The 14,974-nt window shown below is 48.3% G+C and overlaps 1 long non-coding RNA gene and 5 other non-coding genes across 8 annotated transcripts; 5 read left to right on the top strand and 1 right to left on the bottom strand.

Moving 5' to 3' along the window:
* Positions 1-3,599: 3,599 nt before the first annotated feature.
* LOC109500262 lies at positions 3,600-5,129 on the top strand. 3 transcript variants are annotated; one of them, XR_006598598.1, is made up of 3 exons: positions 3,600-4,040; positions 4,486-4,633; positions 4,740-5,129. It is a non-coding gene; the product is annotated as an uncharacterized LOC109500262 (long non-coding RNA). The 3 variants fall into 3 exon arrangements; XR_006598599.1 differs by lacking the exon at positions 3,600-4,040 and adding an exon at positions 4,082-4,140; XR_006598597.1 differs by lacking the exon at positions 3,600-4,040 and adding an exon at positions 4,148-4,378.
* Positions 5,130-9,056: 3,927 nt separating this feature from the next.
* On the bottom strand, positions 9,057-9,129 carry TRNAK-UUU. The gene has a single exon. It is a non-coding gene; the product is annotated as a tRNA-Lys (tRNA).
* Positions 9,130-10,958: 1,829 nt separating this feature from the next.
* Positions 10,959-11,030, top strand: TRNAA-CGC. The gene has a single exon. It is a non-coding gene; the product is annotated as a tRNA-Ala (tRNA).
* A 552-nt stretch (positions 11,031-11,582) lies between these two features.
* Positions 11,583-11,656, top strand: TRNAI-AAU. Its single transcript has one exon. It is a non-coding gene; the product is annotated as a tRNA-Ile (tRNA).
* A 991-nt stretch (positions 11,657-12,647) lies between these two features.
* On the top strand, positions 12,648-12,719 carry TRNAP-AGG. Its single transcript has one exon. It is a non-coding gene; the product is annotated as a tRNA-Pro (tRNA).
* A 1,059-nt stretch (positions 12,720-13,778) lies between these two features.
* TRNAK-CUU lies at positions 13,779-13,851 on the top strand. Its single transcript has one exon. It is a non-coding gene; the product is annotated as a tRNA-Lys (tRNA).
* The last annotated feature ends 1,123 nt before the right edge of the window (positions 13,852-14,974 follow it).

The raw sequence follows: 14,974 nt of genomic DNA, 5'->3' as shown, positions 1-14,974 counted from the left end.
GACGTTTAGCCGACTTGAGCCACCCAGGCGCCCCTAGCTTGACCAGTTCTAAAACAAAACAAAAATGCTGGAATTTTTATTGGACTTATATTGAATTCATAGACTAATTACAATGGTGAGTCTTCCCTTGAACATGATGTAGCTCTTCATTTATTTAACCTTTTTAAGTGTCTTTCAATAAAGTTTTATAATTTTCTCCATAAATGTCTATTGTTAATATTTCCTAGGGACTTTATACTTTCTGATGCTATTTTTACGGTATGTTTTTAGTTCCTGCATTTTCTAGCTAGTTGATTTTCGTATCCAGCATCTTTGCTGAACTCTCATTCGTGTAATATGTGTGTAGATTCTTTTGGGCTTTCTACATAAGTAAACCATATGTTGTGTATACGCAAACAGTTTTGCTTCTACACAATGTTATTCCCTCTTTTACTCTTTCTAACGCTGGGCATCGTCCAAGTTGCTAGGGGTACGACAACAAACAAAACAAAGGCGGCTTTCGCCAAGCTTCTATTCTGGGGGGGGGAGGGGTAGAAAATACCCAAACTTACGTGACGAGGGGCCTTAACAGTGGGTGCTATGTAGATAGGGTGGTTAGGGAAGTCCTCCCCGATGAGGATGACACCTGAGCGGAACCCTTAATGAAATAAAGGAACAAGAGAGGTCCACAGGAGGGAAAAGCGTTCTAGCAGAGGGAACGGCAGACGCAGGCAGGAGGTGAAAATGTGTTTGGCTGTTTGGCTCGCTGAGGGAGAACAGGGAAGCAGAAGAGGAATTGGAAAGAGGGTGGACAAGAGTGTCTCTGAACATTATGGGATACTGTTAGAGTTTCAGACAGAGAATAACAATCTGAGTTGTGGAGGGGGGGGTGGGGGCACCGATGTGTGGGCAGGCAATAGGCTGTAAGGGACGGACAAAAGTTGGAGGAAGATCCGCTAAATGGCTGTCACTGAGTAGCATGAAACTATTTTATCCAGCTGTCTTACTGTCTGTCCCCCTGCTCAACTGTCCCCACCTCATTTTGCTTGGTAACCAGCAAACATGTATCTGTGCCTTCTCTTTGCCAAGCAACAGATCGGGGTCAAAGAAAAACATGCCCTGTCCTCAGAGTCCAAAGTCAAATGCAGTAAAGTCACCACACGGTACTGTGCCTGGTGTGGGGCTAATGCCGCAGAAGATCCCTGACCGTGATGCCAGAGCGGGAAGGGGTCCTGGGTTTTTTGACACTTAAGCAGCACAATGAAAACAGGAGTTAGTCAGGCACGAAGTCCTTTAAGCAAGAAGGAGTGGGGGAAAGAAAGCCTTCTAGAAAGAGCGATGACATTTGCAAAGAGGTTAAGAGAACACGGTGCATAGTAGGTGGTCAATAAATTGTTGAATCCAAAGAATGATTTAAATGCATCACCAAGTAAATTCTAGCAGGTTTTTTTTTTTTTTTTTTACAGTAAGGAAGTTCTCAAGTGCTCACTGTTTGCCAAACACTGTGTCCAGTGATTCCCATGCGTAAGTTTATTTCCATGACCCTATGAGCTGAATATTATTATCCCCATGTTACTTTACACTTAGTGACACTTGAGACAAACAGATTAATTTGCCTTGAGGTCAGAGAGTGAGTGGTAAAATCCGTATTAAGACCCAGGTCTACAACTCGGGGGGTTAGAAAGCCCCTCATTGTTGGAAAGATCAGCGGTATAAATTTCAAATGTAATCCATCCAGTTTCTGAGTAAATTAAGGAAATTGCCCCAGACACCACTAGAAAACAATCAAATGCAAGCTACCCACATGCTAAACAGTTGCGATTTCCAGCGAAGACAGGTAGTAATGAAAGGACACTAAATTCCAGGGGGATGTACTGCGTTTTTAAAAATCCAGGATCGTGTTCTGATGGAGCCGAAGGATGGAACCCACGAACAAGGTTAAGAGCGGCACAGGCACCAAGTTTATTGGGGCGAGAATGAAACAAGACTCCCGCTACCCACTACCCGGCAGGGGCCCCTTACAGAGGAGGCCTGTTTAGACAGTCCTCAGTGTGTCAGGAGGGAGTTTATCAGCCTGGTTAGTGGCCAAACACATTTTACAAGAGGCCCTAAAATCCGGGGCATGATTTAGGGCCATTCACAGCTGGACCTAGGGTATCTCAGTCTATTTGCTTGGTTTCCTGCAGGAATGATAATTTCAGGAGTCAGTAGGGGCCCTGATGAAAAATAGTAAAGACAGAAACCCATCAGGGTCTAAGAGACATTCCAACACATGTCGTCCTTACAGCCGACTTCCCTAGGAAACAGTCCCCAGTTGGGATCTAATTTAATCATGCACGGACTGCTTTCGGCCGGCTCTGAGTGGCGTTCTCTGGGCCAGAGGCGGCTAGACCAGGGATCTGCAGGGGCCCACATTAGACCAATGAGGAGGAAACCTCACAAGGGAGTCTTAAGAGTGGCAGCCGTCCTGGTGACTTAGGTGGCTGTCCCACGCCCAAGACGGACAACTTGGTATAAGGACAGGAATAGAGAGAGGGCATCAAGTTTCTGGTCTTACCATTCCTGCCAGGGTACTAACTTCCAGCCAAAAGGCAGCCTTTCTCCTTCCTGCGGAGAAGCCACGGGCACCAGAGGCCTGCAGCCTGAGCAACTGACATGAAACTGTTCCTCCAAAAGCCCCTGAAATAAAAGGAAAGAGGAGAGGAATTACCAAGCTAGCGCTGGGGCTCACAGTCCGGATGAAAAAACTCAAAGCCCCACGTAAGGGCGCCACAGTGATAAAATTATAAAGTGAGGGTCATGAGCAAATGGCTGAGAAAGAATTCTTGAGGTGTTTTCTGGTGGAAAAAGGTGCTTTTACTACAGCAAAGGGACAGGACCCAGGGGGCAGAGAGGGCTGCCCCGGGGGTTGTGAGGAGTGACTGGTTACATACTTTCAAGTCAGTGGGAGTGAGGATAAGTCAGTCTCTGAGGGATTTGGAAGCAAGGTTTCAGGACGTTGAGGGGCAGCTGCTGTTAAGATAAGGTTGCTTTTAGTCTTTAATGAAACAAAAACATTAAGGCAGCAGGGCGGCCATGAGGTCCTCAAGGTCACGGTCTGCACATCTAGCAGTCGGCTGCCAGCGGCAAGGAGATTTAAACTGCATTTCTCTTGCCTTGGTTTCCCTCATCAAGTGGTCATATGGAATTTAGAATTTCCGCGTATCTCTAGCACCACAAAGCTAGAAAGGATCATTTATTATTATTTTTTTCTGTACAAAGAGGCTAGGGTCTTAGCCAAATATTTCTAAGCGGGGAGAGCAAATTAGGAAATAATATATCAGCCCTGAAACCTCTCTGCCCACTTTTCCTGTCTGCAAATTCCTCAATTAACACCCTGGTCCGTGAATATTTTGAGCATGTGGGTGTCTGACACCAAACAGACGGAGCGATCCAGAGTTTTCCAGAATGACAGTTCTGACCCTCGAAAGTGAGTCAATGGTCCCGGCAGAGCTAGAAAGCCGAAGGAGGGAAACGTATTTTCCTGGATCCACCCCTGTCCCTCCCAGTTCTGTTACGGGGTGAACTGGGAAGACCCCGGGGCCTGGGGCCTCCACCCACCCACCCACCCACCCCTGGGGTGAACTGGGAAGACCCCGGGGCCTGGGGCCTCCACCCACCCCTGGGGTGAACTGGGAAGACCCACCCAAGGAGTCCCCGAAGGGTATTGGTCTTGTCACAAGAAATTCAAGGACAGGCGTGCAGCACGACCAGCCACACAAGTGGGAAAGTTTATTAAAGGGAAAAGTAGGATCTCGAGACACCAGAGCAGGCGGCTCGAGAGAGAGACAGAGACAGAGAGGACAGCCGCCAGCCCCGAGGGGTTGGGTTCCCCTCCCCCATGTTTCACCGCCGGTTGGGAACCGGGGGACAGAATGTTCAGGACTCGGGGCTGATCTCCCACGTTTCCTCCTCTCTTGCTCAGAGCCTCCCGTGCTGGCACCGCCACCCAGGGCCCGTCCCGTCCGTGAGACTTGGAGATAGTGAGGCCTGCGGTGTAGATAACGGGCATCCTGTCTCAAGTACGAGCCGTGGATGGGTTTGGCGGGGGGGGGGGGGGGGTTCGGGGGTCGTGAGCCAGCAGCCAAGAAACAAGTCTGGAGACGTCTTGGGTGCCAAAAGGTGATTGTATATAACCGCCCGGGGACAGGACCCGCGGGCAGGGAGAGCTGCCCCGGGGTTGCGAGGAGTGACAGGTTCTCTGTTTTTGGGTTTGTGGAGGGCGGGAAGGTAGAGATAACCTGAGTCTCTAAGGAAATTTCTGTCCGCTGAACGCAGCGCCTGCAGGGCCTTGGGGGCCTGGCTGTGTTAAGATAAGGCTGCTTTTTGTTTTTAATAAGACAGCGACAGCAAGGCAGCGGTGAGTTCCTTTCTGAGTTCCGTTCTGGGGGCCTCAGGCGTCTAGCAGATGCAGGTCGTGAGAAGGTGTAATCGAAGCCACATTTCTCCTGCCTTTGTTCTCCTCAGTGGGAAAATGTCTGTGACTTCTGCTGGTGACGGAACCACAGACGCTCCTGACGGTGGTTGGCTCCCTACGTTCCTAGGTTAAGGGTACAGCCAGATTTCAGCTCCAGCTCGGAGATCTGAAAGGTGCAAATGTTCACCAGTCCCCAAGGTAAGAAACCCTGCAAAAGCGCTTGACGCGGTGTCTGGCCCGTTGAGGGACCCCCAGAGAAGTGGATAGTGGCAATTTAACTATTACTTTGCTTGTGCCCGTTCAGGTTTCTTTCGGGGAACCGGGGTAAAGCCGATCACATGAAGTGTTGGAGGGACCCCAAAATGAATCAGCATGGAGCCCATGGCTTCAGGCATTTTTTAATTCACTTTTCGACCGAGGTACAGTTGACGAATACTGTGTTAGTTTCAACCGCCCCACGTAGGGACTCGGTGTCTGTGCACCTTGTGAAATGATCGCTGCCATTGTGTGGCCAACGTCTGTCATTTTACACAGTGACAAAAAACCTTCTGGGTGATGAGCATGTTCAAGATTTACTCTCTTAGCAAAACTGGCAGCTGTGTAATAGAGTATTATTGACTGTATGAACTTCGCTTACTTATGCATCGAACTAAATGTGTAATCCGCTATGTACTAAATAAATAACATATCTGCATCTCCTTGTGTCTACGAATGCCTTTAGATGTGAGTGCTAAGGAGTGCTGTCCGCACCCTCCAGCCGCGGGATAAAGGAAGGGAAAATTCGGTGGGTGTAGGGAGTCGGGGGTTGCAAAGTGAGGAGAAAGGGGGGACTCGGGCATGATGACATAATTTTAGGGGGCAATCCCTTGATTTATTCAGCAGTTAGAGAGCTTCGATCGTGGCCACGGCTACAGCTCAGGCACAAGGGCCTTGTCCTCAGCAGAGAGTGAGAAGGCCTTTCTCCAGAGGTGGAGAAAAACCTCTCCCATCTGAGGAAAAGTAGGAAAAAAAAAAAAAAAACCCACAAGTGAAAAGCTCCGAGGTTTGGCTCCACAGTTTCTAAATCATACATCCCTGCGAAGAAAGACTTAAAGGAGCCTTTGCACAAAGGACTTAGCTCTAAGCACCACCTTTGATTCCACTGCCCCGGCAGCGACCGGTTAAGCTGTGGTTAGATAACGCACAAGAGCAAAGAAGCATGGGATGGGGGAGAATACATTAGACACAAAGCACAAAGGGCCTTTCTCCTGCGAAGGATTTCAGATTTTATCCCGTCTGTCTTAAAAGCTTCAGCCCTGGGGGAAAGCCTGTCCAGACTTGCAGTTCACAAAAACCTCTGTGTCACTTGGGCTTTGGATGGTGGAATTAGAGGGAGGATGTTGGAAGGAGAGGTTTCCTGACTGGAAAATACACTGCTTTATTCAGCCCTAGAGATGAGGAAGTAGCAAATCAGCTGTCCCCTTTGCTGAAAAAGATAGCTAGAAAATGATTGTCATACTCCCCACAGAGATGGCGGGAGCCTGAATTTGGCTGATGGGATGGGAGCAGGAAGGGAACTTTTCACAAAATGCTCTGCTCCCACTTCCTCTTGAGTATTTAAAGGGCAGACTTGGTGATGGGCTGGATACGGAGGAGTGGGGCGAGGAAAGGAAAGGACTCTGAGAGGGCATCTAACTTCCAGCTTTGGATTCATGTGGGTGGTTGTGTAACTAACCAAGGTAAGGAATATGCAGAAGGAAGAAGGGAGCGTGGGGTTGATGAGCGCCAAGAAATGTGAAGGGTCCAAAGTTTTACCCAACGTGCCAGCTAAACCTGCCGCATGCAGTTTCACGGACGCTGGTGTAATTCACGAGACTCCTGGGTCCGAGACAATGGAAAGTCTATTATTCTAGTAGTAGCAATAACTGGATTATCAGCATTTTTTCCTCTGGTTCCCTGGCTCTGGTTTGCAGAGGGCAAAACCATGGCATCTGTACACGTGCGGGTTCTGTTACAAGAGAGAAACCCTAAACCCATGGATGTAAGCACGCCTGTCCATTGCTCTGGAGAGACATTGTCTCTGTCTTCCAAGAGTGTTTGCTGTGCAAGCATCCTTGGAAAGAAAATCCAGAACAAAGGGGGCATTCATTGCCTTGCTAGCAATACCTGAAGAAATGTGAGAGATTCATGAAGGATTACGTCCCAACACCGAGTTGCTTCACCAGTTGAGTTTTTTCTTTTTCTTCCTTCCTCCCTTCCTCCCTTCCTTCCTTCCTTCCTTCCTGTCCTTCCTCCCTCCCTCCCTCTCTCTCTTTCTCTTTCTTTCTTTCTTTTTCTTTCCTTCCTTCCTCCCTCCCTTTCTTTCTTTTCTTTCTTTCTTTCTTTCTTTCTTTCTTTCTTTCTTTCTTTCCTCCCTTTCTTTCTTTCTTTCTTTCTTTCTTTCTTTCTTTCTTTCTTCCTTACTTTCACAAAGTCTTCAGAGACTGGATGAGTTGGTGGAGGGTATGTTCTCCTCAATAGACCAGAAGCATCAAAGAACATCCACAGATCTATTGAGATCTACATTTGTTATTTGTACACTCTTGCTGTGTGTTTTACATTTCAATAAACAATAGAAAGGAAGCTTGGCTTGGGGAGTTTACATCTGACTGTTCGCCTCAACTCACCTGCCCAACAGAAGTAGCTGTTTCCTCTGGGCACCAACCTCAGGGTAGCTGGGTCTCTTGAATGGAGGGTGCCAGCCACACATGTGGTTTTGTCTGGTAAAGCAAATGATGAGGACTAGTTGAGTATTCGGTGTTTGAAAACCGATGGAAACCCGTTAAGAGATCGGGACAATAGTGTCGAATGGAAATACAGTTCGTCTGTTAACTTAATCCGGTGCCGTTTTATAATTTTATATGAGTCGCTTGCCTACTGGAACTGGAACAACATTCTTGGCAAGTCGGTCAATCAAGCGATTGCAGCAGGCGGATTCCTGTTGTTGGAGCCCAGGTAACACCCGCCATGTGGCTGCTTTTTTCAGCCCACTAAAGATCCAGGGTGCAAGATGTGCAAGTTCAAAGGGTTGCCTTTTCTTTCCGTCCCAAGCTTCCCCCAAAGACTGAGAAAAGAAAGGAAATCTTTTGACTCTCATCTAACTACACTCACTGATGTCCGGTAAGTCCTTCGTCTTCCTGAACAGTGTAGCCACTCAACATTTATTATTTTTACTGCCCGGTGCCCTGAGACCATGTTGCAATCCTTTTGGATTTAATATTCGATTTTGTGACTTCCTCCCTCTGCTTATTTTTAAAAGGTTGTGAGAGACGCTTGCCCTGTTGTGTTTAGGTCAAGTTAATGGAGGGTTTTTTTTTTTTTTCTTTTGAAAAGCTCTGAGTGTTATAAAGAAACGTTGTGGGGTCACAACCCAAGTGGGTTTCCTTATAGGCAGGAAAAAATTCCATGAAGCGACAGGCGCTTAGAGAAGATATTTCTTGTGTGACTCTAATAGCAATAAGAGTAACGATCATGTTGGATTACTTCTGCAGTTTTGTGTTTGGTTTTGTTTTTGCAAAGTGCTATACTTTCTCTGAGGATTGAGCTCAAGGCCCTCATATTATGAAGCTGACATTCTGCCTACGGTGTCCCCAAGGCACCGGACAAGAAGTGTTCTGTTAGGGTTTTCCAGAGGTTTTGTAGCAACTTTGGTGATTTTTTTTTTTTCATAGCATTGTAAAATCCCCTTTCTGTGTCATCCCCTGGATCACTTAGGATGAAATTTCTTCTTTGGGCGATTCCCAAATGGAGTCTCCTTCAGGGCCTTTCAAGTTCTGTTCCTTCCGTGGTTCCTAGCAGGGCAGAGGTGGTGTTGATGGCAGTGAGCTCGGGTGACTTGAGGTTTGGGGTCACTCTAGGAGAGGGGACTTGGATTTAGGGCAAGGGACAGGTTATGCAGCACAGGACCCGTCACCTTGTGCTATATGTCACATTTCATCTTTATGATTTCTCCAAGCCCCGTGTTTCCCCACGAGGGGGGAGCAAAATCAGTTTAATGGTGTGTGTTTAATTGGAAAGAAGAGGATAGAGTCTGAAATATCAGAAGGCAATGAATGCGTAAGAGTAAGTGGTAATTCAGGCCATTTTCTTCCTCCTATCTTTGTATGTCTGGGTCCAGATGCAACCTAAAGCTCAAACGAGTCATGGCCAAAAAAGTGTGGAAGCCGAGGCCACCAGCCCCTGAGTTCTAAGTGCTGACACTGTAGCCCAGTAGTTTACCTGGGCTTCCCCGGAGCCGAGCAGAGCCGCGGACCAGAAAGGAGCCCTCCGGCGTGGGACAGAGGGAACAGTTCTGTGCTTTTGTTGCTTTTCAAATAAGAGTTTGGCTTTTGATAACTTGTGATCATTGTCAATGAGACTTTCCCTTGTGCTCTGGAGGAAATGTGTTGTGTGTGTGCCTTCCAGACACCTGTGTGAAAGGCCCTTCTTGTTTTCTGAACAGGTCCTAGGTTATTCTGTGCTGTGCTCAGAATCCCCTCTCATTTTTTAGTGACATCAGAGCCTGTGATTTGAGATTATCTTCCTTCCTGTTACTATTTACTGGGATTAAAATGCAGGAATGGAGACGGGAAAAAACAAAACAAACACGACATAAAAGTGCTGACGCCCGAACAGGGACTTGAACCCTGGACCCTCAGATTAAAAGTCTGATGCTCTACCGACTGAGCTATCCGGGCTCACACGCTATGGCCTTAACACATCAACTATAGTCAATTTATCTGCAAACTTGAAGGAGAAAATTCTTTTAGAAGTTTCACCGGTGATTCCGGTTTAGAGGTATTCATTCACAAAATGCTTGTTAATACCCTAATTAGCATAGAAACTCAGTCACAGTGAAAGTCTTCTTTAATACCCTGATCTAACTATATTATATGAATTATAATGTTGCCCCTTATTATAAAGTTTTCTTTCTCTCTATATACATGGATCAATACTAGATAGATATTATACTGTATAGAATTCTGTGCAACTGGTCTTCAGTTTCTAGGCTTCCCAGAAAAATACCTCAAATATTCTACATTTGGGCCCAAATAGAGCACTTTCCAAAGGAGGCCAACAAGACACCAGCGCTTTTAAGGGGCAATTAAATCACCTTTTAGGCGGCACTTTGGATATCGGAACATGGGTCGAGAGCCAGAGGAAGCGGTTTGATTTTGTGCTGGGTCTCCGCTGTCTTTATTTATTTATTAACTTTTTAAATTTAAATAAACTTTTAATTTTTGAATAGTTTTAGATGTGCCAAAAGGTTGCAAAAACATACAGAGTGCCCACATACCCAGCGTCCTCTGTTGCTCACACCTTACACGTGTATGCACTTTAAAGGGCACCAGTTAGAATACCGCGCACGTCCGCGTGGGCATTTCTCAGCTTAGACAGATAATGACCCGCATTCGTGTGTCCCGCCGGGGTCGTATCTCTTCATCTCCCCCGGATACACACTGTCTTGAACTTGGGGTTTATGCTCCCTCTCCCGTTCTTTATAATTTGGCATCTATTAAGGTGTTTCAAAGTTCCTGAACAATATACCCTGGAAACTTCTGTCATAGAGTTGAAACTTCAGGACTTAAAAAACAAACAAACCAGTCGCAGCTTTACTTAGGTATCTCTGTTTACTTAATCATCTTCTCAGTGGGTGTCCTTCCGGACCAGCACAGTTTGGGCATGAGATTCTAGTGATCACTGAAAACGGGCCCTGCAAACTCTAGGGCACCCTAACATTTCCAGGGGCTGGGAACAAGGGTCCAAGAGAAAGCAGGAGGCCTTCTGCTGCCCCACTCCTCCCTCGTCTTCTCAGCCTCCGGCGCCAGGCACGAGGAGAGGAGGTCCATCCTTCTGGAAGCCCGCTTAGGGCTTTGGGCTGGAAACTCTGGATTGTGGGAGTGGCCGAGAGGGGAGTGGGGTGACTAAAGCTTCTCAATTTTAGCCCTGGACGCCCTGAGTCCCGAGGCAAACTGTGACCCTAGAAGACCTTCTGCTCTGTGCGGTCTCGAGCCCCCTGTATTACTAGTATCCTTTTATCTAGGCGGAAGGCTTTCCTCGGGTAGTTAATTCTAGAGCCAGTTTATTATCTTCAAGTAAACATATATCCCTTGTTCTGGGGCTCATTCGTTTCTTCCACTTCTCTCTCAGTTCAGCTGCAAATTTGCAGTGATCTTATCAGCCCATAGTCAGCCTAATGTGGCTGCAGTGCCCCTCAGCCGTCCTTAAGGAAAGGAAAAAAGGAAAGAAAGAAACTTTTAAACTAGAGGTCCTCTCTCCTTTTTCTCAGATTTTTCAGTAGTTGGTTCCCTCCTTTGATCGCTAGGTTAAGTGCTTGACAAGGGTCTGATGGCCAGAAAGCTTCTTCCGCTCCGAATACTGATGTTGTCCCTTTAACCATTTCATGATTTTGCTGAATCAATACAGGAAAATTTAACTTTAGTATTGAAGAAAATCTTAATTGCTGGGGGGAAAAAAAAAGGTTGAAAGAATTGGGAAGAGTTATAAAGACACACTCTGTATGGTTGGGGATGTAGCTCAGTGGTAGAGCGCATGCTTCGCATGTATGAGGCCCCGGGTTCGATCCCCGGCATCTCCAAACTGTTTTCCCTGCCCCATCGGAAGCTATGGCTGTGTTTTTACAATGTGGAATCATTAGACTTCGTATCCTCCTCTTTGATAATTTTCTAAGGCGTTCTTATAGCCACTGCATACAGAATCATGTATGTAGAGAGGGAAACAGGACAACTCTAAGGTATTTTGGGAAATCTTTATCTGAAACCAATAAACTGGCAACTTAGAGAAAAAAACACCCAAGGGAAGAGATGGCCCAAGCGGAGCAACCTGCCAATCAGCCCAGGACCTATCAATAAAAGGCTATTTGTAATATCTCGCTGGCCTTTAAAGGCAGAGATCATCTTGGCCTGAAAATACAGAGGGGTGGGCGGGAGGATAAGGGGGTATTGCTAGCCACCTGGTTGCTGCGTCACCGCAGGAAGAAAGTAGGATGAGTCTTGGGAGAATGACGAAGTCTAGGTCGGTGGGGCCAAATTCAACGTCTTGGATACACCACATCAGTTACAGTATAAAAGAATAAACAATAACCAGAGTACATTCTTGTAAGGACCTTGGAAAGGTGCTTGTCGCAGTTGGCCGGTTAGCTCAGTTGGTTAGAGCGTGGTGCTAATAACGCCAAGGTCGCGGGTTCGATCCCCGTACGGGCCAGCGGTTCGTTTTCTATTGCCCTGAATACTGACCTCCCCTTGTGTCCCCCGGAGAGGCGGCGGCGGCGGGGGACCACGGTCAGGGGGAGGACAGCGGCTTTTTGCTTCAAGTGCAGACCACCCCAGGGGAGCCCCGAGCGCGCATCTCGACAAGCGGGCACGCTCGGAGAGTTTGCCCCGAGAAGCAGAAGGGCACCGGGACGCTGTAGGGGTGATTCAATTCATTAGGAGGAAAACGGCGTCGCCGAACGCTGCCCCCGAAAAGAGTCAGGAGACAAGTGTCTTCAGTCACCGCGGCGCGGGCTCGCGTCCGTGCGGACTGAAGGCAGCGCTGGTCACGCAGGCGGGGGAGGAACCCGAGTGCAGAGAAGCCTGTTGTCGTCATTGAATGGATGTCCCCGTGAGGAAGGACCAAGCCGCTGGGCACAACCCACCCTGCTTCCGTCCGCGTCCTGGGGGCCGGCTTGCCGACGCCCGCGGCCCCTGCGTTCTGGCCATTTCTGGATGGGACGCCCCTGTGTCCGCCTCATTTTCCGCCACGGCCGGCTTTCGGCTCCTTAACTGTGTCCCCCGCTTCCCACACAGCTCATCTCCTCTGAATTCTCGACCCCGCGTCCCCACGGCCCGCCGAGCCACGCCCGCGCTCCGGCTACTTGCGGGGGACCCCGGGAGCAGGGGGCCGGCCGGGGGTCGTCCCACAGACCCGCTCCGCGAGGTGACAAGCAGCACCGGCTTCTGCTGCCCTCTCAGCGGCCACGGTCTTTTCTTACAGTGGATGGGCCGGCGGCCCTTGAGAAGCAAGGCTCCGTTCACTCCTTACAGGGATTATTGGGTCGCGAGATGAGCCGGCAAAGTTCTGGGAGCCACAGAGCGGGAGGGTCAGAGTAAGGGTCGGTCGTAGTTATATTTACCCAAATATGAATGAAATGCAAAAGATAAGATAAAGAAATTCACTAAATATTTAATATATTCAGAAGAGCCAGGAAGCGTGCGGCTCGTTGGTCTAGGGGTATGATTCTCGCTTAGGGTGCGAGAGGTCCCGGGTTCAAATCCCGGACGAGCCCTGTTTTCTTTTGTTTTACAGAAAAACGGGTGCAGCTACAGTTCAATGAAACCACTCGACCTCCACGTGAAAACGCGTTCGCTGCATACGCTCTCGATCCCAATAAGTGACTTTTACTAAAAAGAAACAAACACTGTTTAATTTTGGCTTTTACTCCGTGTTCCATCGGCTCTAAAGTGACTCTCGCAGAGGCAGATGTTTCTGGTTCTCCAAGTTAGTTCCAACTCCACGGTTGTGATCCGATCAAAGTGCAGGAAGACGATGGTCACATCTCCATTCAGTGTCATTCATCGTTCATTCATCACTTTTTTATGGAATAGTAAGACAATGAGCTCTAGAGTTGGGGTTCTGGCAACCTTCGTCCAGGATATTTCGGCTTTCCTCGTTCGCACAGGGGTGACTATCTCCCCCCGCCCAATCTTTTAGGAGACTGAGGTTCTGTCTCCTCGTTGGGAGGGGACGCTTTGTCGCTTCTCCGGGGGGTGCTCTTGGTACCTTCACTAAGCAGGTATTTGTTTACCATCTATTATGTTCAGTGAACTTTTGAGGTCAGTGGTAAACAAAACACACATTAAAGTGAAATTGCACCCCCTTTCCCTTCTCTGCGTGTGTGAGCCTTGATGGTGGGGAAGTACAAAATATGAACAAGCGGTGGGAGGAGAAACCCGCAGAGACTGCCTGCGGGGCCACATCCACAGCCACAGGTGCCTCGTTGGGCCACAAAGAGGGCGCAGGGGCTCCTGGGCTTGGAAGAGCGATGGGGGTGCCAGGGTTGGGGTGATTCGCGCAGCACCCAGAGATGCCGGCCCTCGGATCCGGGAAACTTTCTGTGCCGTATTCGCAGCAGGTCGGTGAGAATGGGGAGGCGGGGGGTGGTGAGGTAGGGAAAGTGAGCCGGTTTGCACAGCAAGAATAGCAGATAATGCTTATATACTTTGACTTTCACGTCGTCTTCTTTGGAAGACAAAAACAATCAGACAAGACCTAGAACCCTACAGTCACAACAGGGCCAAGAATTCGTATGTGCTCATAATAGATTGGGGAAGACCTACAGCCAACTGCCCGGCTAGCTCAGTCGGTAGAGCATGAGACTCTTAATCTCAGGGTCGTGGGTTCGAGCCCCACGTTGGGCGGTCACTTTTTCCTTTCAACGTGTATTCTCAACTCCTTTTCCGTCCACTCACCTCCGAAGCAAGGTCCCCCCAATGTCAAGTAAGAGGAGTTTGGGAGGTCAACGCTTTTAAATGTGTGGAATTATGGAATCACCGGGAGTGGCCGCGGTTCACGGCTCTGCTCAGCTACGCCTAACCTGCTCTCTTACTCTTGCAGAGGTGGGCCTCATCGCCCCCTAGCGGGGAATGCATTTTTCTGGCCCCTTAGAGATTTGTCTTGACATTGCAAGTCTGTGGTAGGGCATGAGCTTTGTATTTTTAAGCTCCTCGGATGATTCTGAAGCACGAAAAAAGGCTTAGGATAGTGGGAGAAGGACGCAGAGATGTTGGCAAAGCTAAAGTCTGAAGGTGGAGAAAAAAACGATCCAAACACAGGGAACAGTCTGATGGGCAGAGGTCAGAGGTGACAATGTCCAAGCAGAGTTTTGAGATCCGCAACTCCACTTTCTGGCCCAAGCGTCATTCCGGAATAACGGGAGGCGAATTTGCTATTTCCACCGCCTCACACATCGGTTCGGTTTCTGATCACCTGCACCCAGACAGCACGATACACCTAATTGTGGAAGGTACCGAACAGTCCATAATAGACTGCAACTGCCTACAAAATAAAATCTAACTATTTCGGCTTGTTTTTCAAAAGCCAAACTGCATTTCTACCCCCAACTCCTCTGAGCTCTCCACCCTCTAGAATAAGCCTGCCCAGTCCAGCCACCGAGGTTCGCTCACTGTGTCCTCTTTTTCCTCCTACAAATCCATGCTGGTTGGGACTAGGTCGAGTCAGCTCTGTGCATGGACGATGTTATCCCAGACAGGGGTGGATTTTGCCACCACTGACTGACTTGAAAACCATTCCTGTGGTCAAACTGACCAAGACTTCCAAATGTCCCTTTAGGAAAATTCCATCACGCCTGTCTTACTTTATCATTCCTTCGAAGCGTTCATGGATTCACTGGCAGTGACTGATGAAACACCCATGACCGTGATGGAGAAACCACACACATACACGGCTCTTCATTGATTCTAAAAGCACAATGAACCACATATGTTCCTCTCACTTCCCTAACCTTGACCCGATGTTCTCTTC

This window comes from Felis catus, chromosome B2 (assembly GCF_018350175.1).
Source record: "Felis catus isolate Fca126 chromosome B2, F.catus_Fca126_mat1.0, whole genome shotgun sequence".
Classification (NCBI taxonomy): domain Eukaryota; kingdom Metazoa; phylum Chordata; class Mammalia; order Carnivora; family Felidae; genus Felis; species Felis catus.
This window is presented reverse-complemented; position numbering and strand designations above follow the sequence as displayed.